Source organism: Mixophyes fleayi, chromosome 2, assembly GCF_038048845.1.
Source record: "Mixophyes fleayi isolate aMixFle1 chromosome 2, aMixFle1.hap1, whole genome shotgun sequence".
NCBI lineage: Eukaryota > Metazoa > Chordata > Amphibia > Anura > Limnodynastidae > Mixophyes > Mixophyes fleayi.
In genome coordinates this window covers 243,894,387-243,903,122 of record NC_134403.1, presented here as the reverse complement: position 1 = coordinate 243,903,122, position 8,736 = coordinate 243,894,387, and positions in this window count along the sequence as shown.

Sequence of the window (8,736 nt, the reverse complement as noted above, 5' to 3'; positions counted from 1 at the left end):
GTCCAAGTGAGACTCAGAGGCCTCAATTACTGTTGTGAGTCCCCATCTTATTGATCTTACTGCAGTATTGCAGGATCGCACTGCCAAAGTAACCGTGGCAGATGGACTGGAGAAAGAAGTGCCTGTAGCAAGGGTGTATCTGGACTAGGGAGATTGCCAGGAGTTGCGAGATGTTGCTGTTATGGGTGGCCTCCCAACTGATGTGATTTTGGGCAACGATGTTGGGGGTGGAATTGTGACCGCATTTTTCAACTATTACCCGGAGCCAAGCTGCCAAATTACAGTCTTCAGGATCTACACTTGCACAACCCAGCCCAGAGGAAAAGACGCCAGCTGCTAGAAAACAGCCATCACCAGCAACCACAGCTTCAGCCAGTCCAGAGGAAAAGACCACATCTGTTATATCTTCAGGAAACAGCCAGCCCTTTGCCTCTGGAAAGACTACATTCCCTAGCAACGCAGAGGATGTTGTCCCTTGTCAACCTGATATTGTGGGGGTGCCCGGTGATGCTCCTGTCCCTAGCAGGATGCCAGCTCCGGCGGTGAGTATAGCTGAACACAGTGAACCCCCTTTGACTGACCCCACTTTGACTGACCCTAGTCACCCCAACATAGACCCCCCTGCAGCGTATCCTGACTTAGACGATAGTGAGTACCGCAGGGAAGAGTTCAGAGCAGCGCAGCTCTCTAATCCCTCACTGGAAGGCATGAGGCGCCAGACTGGTGGCAGCCTTTCAGCGATGGAGGTAGGGAGTGTGACCTGGCGTAAAGGGTTGTTGTACCGTGTAGCTATGAAGGTAGATGGGGATAGAGCAATCCAGGAACAAGCTCAACTGGTGGTAACTCTGAGCTTTTGCGTGCAACTAATGTCAGTTGCCCATGAAATCCTTATGGCGGGACACCAAAGCAGAGACCTAACACTGAAGAGCCTGACACAGAACTTTTTCTGGCCTGGAATGTCGGGTGACGTCCGGGCCTACTGTAAGTCCTGTGATGTGTGTCAGCATCTTGGGCGCCACAGTGCTCGTGCTCCACTCAGATCCTTGCCAATAATTAGGGAACCTTTTCAGCAAGTGGCTGTGGACATAGTAGGTCCCCTGCCTGTGCCCAGCAGATCGGGGAAGAGACACATTCTCACAATGGTGGACTACGCTACCCAAGATCCAGAGGCTGTAGCTCTGTCCTCCATAACTGCGGAAAAGGTAGCGGTCGTGCTGCTAGGAGTATTTAGCAGAGTAAGGTTCACTAGTGAGAACCTAACCGATCAAAGGACATAGTTCATGAGTGAACTGGTCCAGTTTCTCTGGGTAAAGTGCGGAGAGCGGCAACTCCGTACTGCCATCTACCATCCTCAGACTAATGGACTGTGTGAGCGGTTCAATGGCACTCTGAAGCACATGCTACGGACATTTGTAACTTCGGAGGGGGGGACGGAATGGAAACGCTACCTGCCGCACCTCCTGTTTGCTTATCGGAAAATGCCACAGGAGTCTACCAGTTTCTCCCCCTTTGAACTACTATATGGCCGCAGAGTCTGTGGGCCTCTTGACCTGTTACGGGAATCTTGGGAAGGGGAACAACCCACCCAGGTTGTCTCTGTGGTGGAGTATGTGTTGAAGCTCAGAGATCGGTTAGAGAATCTCATGGGGCTAGCGCAGGCTAACCTAGCGAAAGTGCAGGCTAAACAGAAGACTTGGTATGATCAAGGCGCACATGCCAGAGTGTTTGAAGTAGGGCAGAAGGTCCTTGTTCTGATGCCCAGCGCCAGAACAAGCTCCAGGCTGCCTGGGCTGTGTAACAATTATATAGCAATGTAAGTAATGAATATGGAGCACTTGCCTTACTCTAGATTAGCGCTGGCCGGCCGGTGGTGCAGAGTCTAACGAACCCCCTGGTGTTCGCCAAGAACCGCCGCAAGGCGGGATGGGCTTTGCTGCGGAGGATCGCAGGTCGCGGTCCACTGGTCTGCCTCTAGAGGTAAGGGTTTAGGAGGTAGCCCACGATGACACTGGAAGGTAGGATCAGGATAGCTGAGGTCTGGTACACTTGGAGTGGAGATAATACGTAGTCAGCAAGCCGGTCTGGTACACTTGGAGTGAAGATAATACGTAGTCCGCAAGCCTGGGTCTGGTACACTTGGAGTGAAGATAATACGTAGTTAGCAAGCCTGGGTCTGGTACACAAGGAGTTAATGACTGAAAAGCCTGTAAGGAGCTGGTACACGGGAGACACACGAGAAGCACCTAGTCAGGGTACATAGGAAGTTGCTCTGACGCTGTCCAGGCGTCAGAGCAGGACTTTAGTAGTCTACAGATTTGAATTCCCCGCCCCGACTGTCATGTGACAGTGCCGCCGCGACCCGGAAGGAAGAGAGGATCCCGGCGCTGGAGCGAAGACAGGTGAGTTGTAACAGGCTGGACCGTACACGGTCTCAAAACGCCTGTGTGACATCACTTATGTGGTGTCATTTGATGGCGATGGTAGACGGCAGCGGACTTACCACTTAAATATGTTGAAGACATACCACGAGCGTGTGGAGTCGGTAGCAGGGGTTTGCTGACTATCGGCTGAGGAACCAGGAAGTAACCCACTACCTGACCTCCTCGCAGATGCCAGAGAGGAAGGTGGTGTAGTCAAAGTAGGCTGGGATGAGCAGTTGAGTGCCCGCAAGAGGGAGCAGCTTGAAGCAGTGCTGTGACTAAGTTCAGTAGGAAGCCCGGTCGGACTTCCTTGGTGATGCACCATGTGGACACTAGTGAGCCAGTTAGGCAACCCGCTTATCGGGTCTCACCAGAGGCTAAGGAAAGTATATACAAGGAGGTACAGGAAATGCTTTAGCTAGGGGTGATCCAGCCATCGCATAGTCCGTGGGCATCCTCCATTGTATTGGTTCACAAGAAGGACAAGACAACGCGCTTTTGCATAGGCTACCGCCGGTTGAACGAGGTAATCGTGTCTGATGCCTATCCCCTGCCCCGTATTGACACTCTGTTAGACGAGTTAGCTGGAGCAAAGTATATTTCCACCTTTGACTTGAGCAAGGGGTATTGGCAGATACCGCTAACACCCGAGGCTCAGCAACGGTCAGCATTCATCACCCCATTTGGCCTGTTCAAGTTTAAGTCCATGCCATTTGGGATGAAGAACGTGCCTGCCATTTTTCAGCGTGTGGTCGATTACCTGCTGGAAGGGTGTGAAGGCTTTGCTCAGGCGTACTTGGAAGACATTGCCATTTTCAGTAAATCCTGGGAGGACCATCTGAAACATATAGCGCAAGTGCTGGAGAAAATTCAGTGGGCAGGTCTGACCATCAGAGCAGACAAGTGTCAAATGGGGATGTCAGAGGTCCAGTTCCTGGGTCATCGTGTAGGCGAAGGTAGGGTTAAGCCAGAACCAGCTAAGGTAGAGGCAATCCGAGACTGGCCCTGGCCCACAACCCAAAGACAAGTACTGGCCTTCTTAGGGACCTCAGGCTACTACCGACGTTTTGTCCCAGACTTTAGTACTGTAGCAAAGCCCCTGACTGATCACACTAAGAAAAAAACTCCCCAAAGTAGTTGACTGGACACCCGCTTGTGAGCTTGCAATTCAGTCATTAAAGGAATCCCTGGTTCATGCTCCAATACTGTTGGCGCCTAGCTATGACAAGGACTTTATTGTGCAAACTGACGCAGTATGGACTGGGAGCAGTACTTAGCCAGGTGGGGCCATATGGGCAGGAGCACCCTGTGTCCTATTTGAGCAGAAAACTGCTAAACCGGGAGGTGAGGGATGCTGCAATTGAGAAGGTATGTTTGGCCATTGTGTGGGCAGTGAAAAAACTCCAACCTTATTTGTATGGACAACATTTTACTGTGGTGACTGATCATAATCCTTTAAAGTGGCTACAACTCACCTCAGGGGAAAATGGCCGTTTGTTGCGCTGGAGCCTTGCACTTCAAATTTATGACTTTGACATAATTCACAAGCAAGGAAACGCTCACAGCAATGCGGATGGACTGTCTAGGCAGGAAGAGCCGGATCCTTCGGGTCCCCTCCGGTAACCCTAGGAGACTGCGGACCAGGAGCCAAATCCGTTCGGACATGGCACACTGGTTGCCGCATGGACAAGGGGGGTAGGAATGTGACTGGATCACTTATAAATAACTTATGGTATATATTTATTTAAAGGAAATAGCGCATGGTGCTTATTTCTATAATTACCAATGCACTTATTTTTGATATTGTGTTTATTTTGTTATAGAAAATCTTTATTTATGAGACCAGGGGAGAAAATTTGTTTTTTTCTGTTCTAACCTTGCCAATGAAATGCCTTATTTCTGATGTATATATCCGATACAATGAGCCTTTGTTTAGAAAGTCTTTTGTATATTGTGATGTGGGGAAATGACTTGTTTGGGATTTGTACCTTTCTTTGGGAATGTGTATTCTGCGACTGTCTGAAGAAAGAATTCATGTCAATTACACCTTTTGACTTGCTAGGAGATCTCTCTGCCTATGAAATAAGATGCAGGAAATCACAGCAAGGTTTTTAAGATATCACAGATGAATGTAAATATTGTTAGCTTTGCAATGCATGTAAATCTATGTTATGGTAAACAGGTTACATCCTGATTCTAAAATTAGTCTGTGTCCAAATTTGTATAAAAAACACTGTCCTGTACACTGAAATGTATCATTCCGATGTTCCATCTGACCTGACCACTGATACCTTTAATCAGTGGAACTGTCCTTGTCAGGGCACCTGAGCAAAATAAAACATTACTCTTTGCTTCAAGACCCTGCTTGACAACTTCTTCAATATTGCTGTAATCCTGTGACCTACTACTGGTCGATACTAGAGTACTTACTTTTGAATAAACAATTTTTCCATCCACACTGAGGGGTTTTGGGAGTATCTCAGTAATGCTGCTGTTGTTTTTGAGTGCCCAACTATTCCATCAGCCTGTCTGCATACCCGCTTCAATTGGTCATCATTTGTACAAAAGACTATTTGCTATTCTGAATCAGTGACACAGATACTTCTGCATTTCCAATGACTGTTTAATGATAGAAATCTTCTGCTAAACCGTGTATCTCCACATTAACCTGTGTATCATTACTGTACTCTGTCATTATTCCTGGTCTGCTGCTGAGTTTTAATAAATCATCTTTTCTTGCAAAACAACCTCATTCTTCCTGACAGAGAATTCCTAACAATGTAATTTCCTCCAACAATAAGTCATCAAGCTATTGATCCATGCCTGTGACAGGAAGGACCGCCTATGCCACCCTGTCTTTTGCTGCTGGGAACCGGCTGGGCTTACTTTGCCACTGTCCCCTTTCGTTATTCCGAATACGCCCCTCCTGCCACAGTAGGAGGAGCCTGCTGCCACCACTGAGCTCCTTCATGGCACTCAGAATCACGTTCCTTCTGGATAACTGTCACTGCTAGTGTACTCCTGTGCTGGTACACTTGGGCTGGTAACTCCGGACCGCTTACTATGGGTCAGGGTTGATGTGGATGGATCCCCCCTGGCCTATCACACTGACCAGAGCTGCAGGCTAGCGGCAGAGCGGTGGTACTGGAGAGCTGGGTCCAACCTCAGAATCAGCTGGAGAACGGATTAGATTTTAGGGTCAAATCGGCAGGTCACAGGATTACAGCAATATTGAAGAAGTTGTCAAGCAGGGTCTTAAAGCAGAGTGATGTTTATTGCTCAAGTGTCCTGACAAGGACAGTTCCACTGATTTAAGTTATCAGTGGTCAGGTCAGATGGAACATCAGAATGATACATTTCGAATACAAGATAGTGCCTTTTATACATTTCAGACACAGGCTATTTTTAGCATCAGGATGTACTCTATTTACACATACATGGATTTACATGCATTGCAAAGGTAACAAAATGAACATTTATATGTGAAATTCTAGAAACGCTGTGATGTCCTACACCTGGTTTTCAGATGCAGAGAATCCAGGAGCCAGTCTTAATTAAAAGTTCTTGCCTTCAATGTTGGACCTTCACACATCAAAAGATCTTAATTAGCATGGGGCCTTTCTTTAGACCGTTCGGAATACATATTCACAAAGAACAACAAAAAACAAAAACAAGCCAGTTTCCCACATCACAATACACGAAAGGCTTTGTAAACAAAGGCTCATTGTATCACATATATACATCAGAAATAAGGTATTTCCTTTAGCAAGGGTAAACAGAAAAACCAACTTTTCTACCCTGGTCTCAGAGATAACGATTTCCTATCTCACAATATACACAATATCAAAAATAAGTGCATTGGCAATTTATATAAATAAGCGCCTAGCGCTATTTCCTTTAAATAAGTTTATACCAAAAGTTATTTATCAAGTGGATATGTGGAAGCCTGGAAGCAACATTGTGAAGAAATTGGTAAGTAGACCAGGGTGTGTGTAAATGACTGCAACTAAGAATGGAAGGTGCCAGAATGTATGAATTGTGTGTACTTATAGAGAAAACGAGGGAGGTTATGAGGTAGAACACCAAAAGTACAGTAGTGTGAGAGCAGGAGAACTAAACCAATACCTGATTTTCCACAAGGTCTTACGATATATGTGAGGTGTAGACCTCCATTGGAGTGTATTACAGCAGAGATGGTATCTGAAGATGACAGCCAAGTTTCAGTAAGAGCCAGTAGGTTGATAGATCTGGTGATGGATAGATCTGCCACAGACTGGCTGGTAATTACTAAAGGTACAAGAGAATGAGGGGTTTAGATATGTCAATGAAAGCAGCAAAAGAAGAAAAAGACACCGGATGTGGAATAGCACCCCCTCCTTCTGCAAACTCTTCTCTCTTTTGGCCTCTCTGGTTCTGTCCACGCCTGGTTCTGCTCTTATCTCGCTCTGCCTCCACCCCCTCCCCTCTCCCGGTTGGAGTCCCCCAGGGCTCTGTTCTCGGCCCCCTACTATTCTCGCTCTACACTTCCTCACTCGGGACTCTCATCTCCTCCTACGGTCTTCAGTATCACCTCTATGCTGACGACATTCAGCTCTACGTATCTTCTCCTGATCTCTCTCCCACTCTCCTCTCTCGTGTATCTGACTGCCTCTCTGCCATCTCCTCCTGGATGTCCTCGCGCTTTCTCAAAATTAATATCTCTAAAACTGAACTAATTGTCTTCCCTCCCCCCAGGCTCCCCTCTCACCACAACCTCTCTATCGTGGTTAATAATTCAACCATCTCCTCTGTCACCCAGCTCTGTTGCCTGGGTGTCACCCTTGACTCCTCTCTCTCCTTTGTCCCCCACATCCAATCTCTAGCCCAAACCTGCCGCTTCCAGCTGCGTAACATTGCCCGCATCCGGCCCTTCCTCTCACAAGATGCCACCAAAACCATCATACACGCTCTCATCATCTCCCGCCTCGACTACTGCAACCTTCTCCTTACTGGCCTCACCCTCTCCCACCTTGCCCCCCTTCGCTCTGTTCTCAATCCGGCTGCCCGACTCATCTTTCTCTCACGCCGCTCCTCCTCCGCCTCCCCTCTCTGCCTTGCCTTACACTGGCTCCCCTTCCCCTACAGGATCCTTTTCAAGCTCCTCACCACCACTTACAAAGCCCTCTCCCAGTCTACTGCCCCCTATATCTCCAACCTCCTCACCATTCACACCCCTGCCCGCTCCCTGCGCTCGGCCAATGACCGTCGCCTCTCCTCCACTCTGATCACCTCTTCCCACTCCATAATCCAAGACTTCTCCCGAGCTGCTCCCCTACACTGGAACAACCTCCTCGCTCCATCCGTCTCTCACCCAGTCTGTGCTCCTTCAAACGGGCACTCAAAACTCACCTGTTCCTCAAAGCCTACCAACAATCCACTTAACCCTTACCTTGTTGCACCTTCGCAAACATCCTTCTCTCGTTCTCCCCTCTCTCCACCAGCCCCGCCTTTCTCTCCCTTACTTTAATGGCTCCCTCCTGTGCCTGTTTGTCCACCCTCCCTTAGGATGTGAGCTTGTATGAGCAGGGCCCCTCTCCCCTCCTGTCTCCATACCTGTTCTTCTACTCCATCTTCGCTCATATGTCTGCCCGGAGTTCTGAAGTATTGGCACTTTGTGTTTATTGCTCTGTAATATGTCACCCTGTATGGTCTCCTGTTTGTATTATGTACGGCGCTGCGGAAACTTTGTGGCGCCTAACAAATAAATGATAATAATAATAATAATAGCAATTTGTGCTCTCAACATTTGTGGCACTAGGGAGTAAATATTAAAGTTTGTTAAGAGGGTTACAGAGGAGATTTTCACATACAATGCAGAGTTAAATTATGGCAATGTGAAGTGTGAAGAAGAAAGTGTGAAGCAGAAACATAAATAATCTCAATTTTTCAATGATTTCAAGTGCCACAACTGTCAATGACAACTTGCGTTTCCAGTCTTGTGGTCCAGAACCAAGATAAACACTGTGGGCCTGATTAAGAAACATAAATTTTCGATATATGCACCGTATTTTGCGCAAAATCTCTGTGTGCATGCCCAGAAATGAACTATACACTAGGGAACATAAGTGTACGCAATTCATCTTCAAGTGGAAAAGACCCGTACTACAGCATACCAGTTCTTGGGAGGCATGGGGATGGGCATATGCACATAGTAAATGTACAGTAAGGGCTCTAATGCACCAGCGTTCGAGCTTTGCATACCCTTAATGTACATTGTCCGATTTACGTTTGGGCATCTAAAAAGTATTTGTTTTTCTGTCATATCACTTGCACCAGC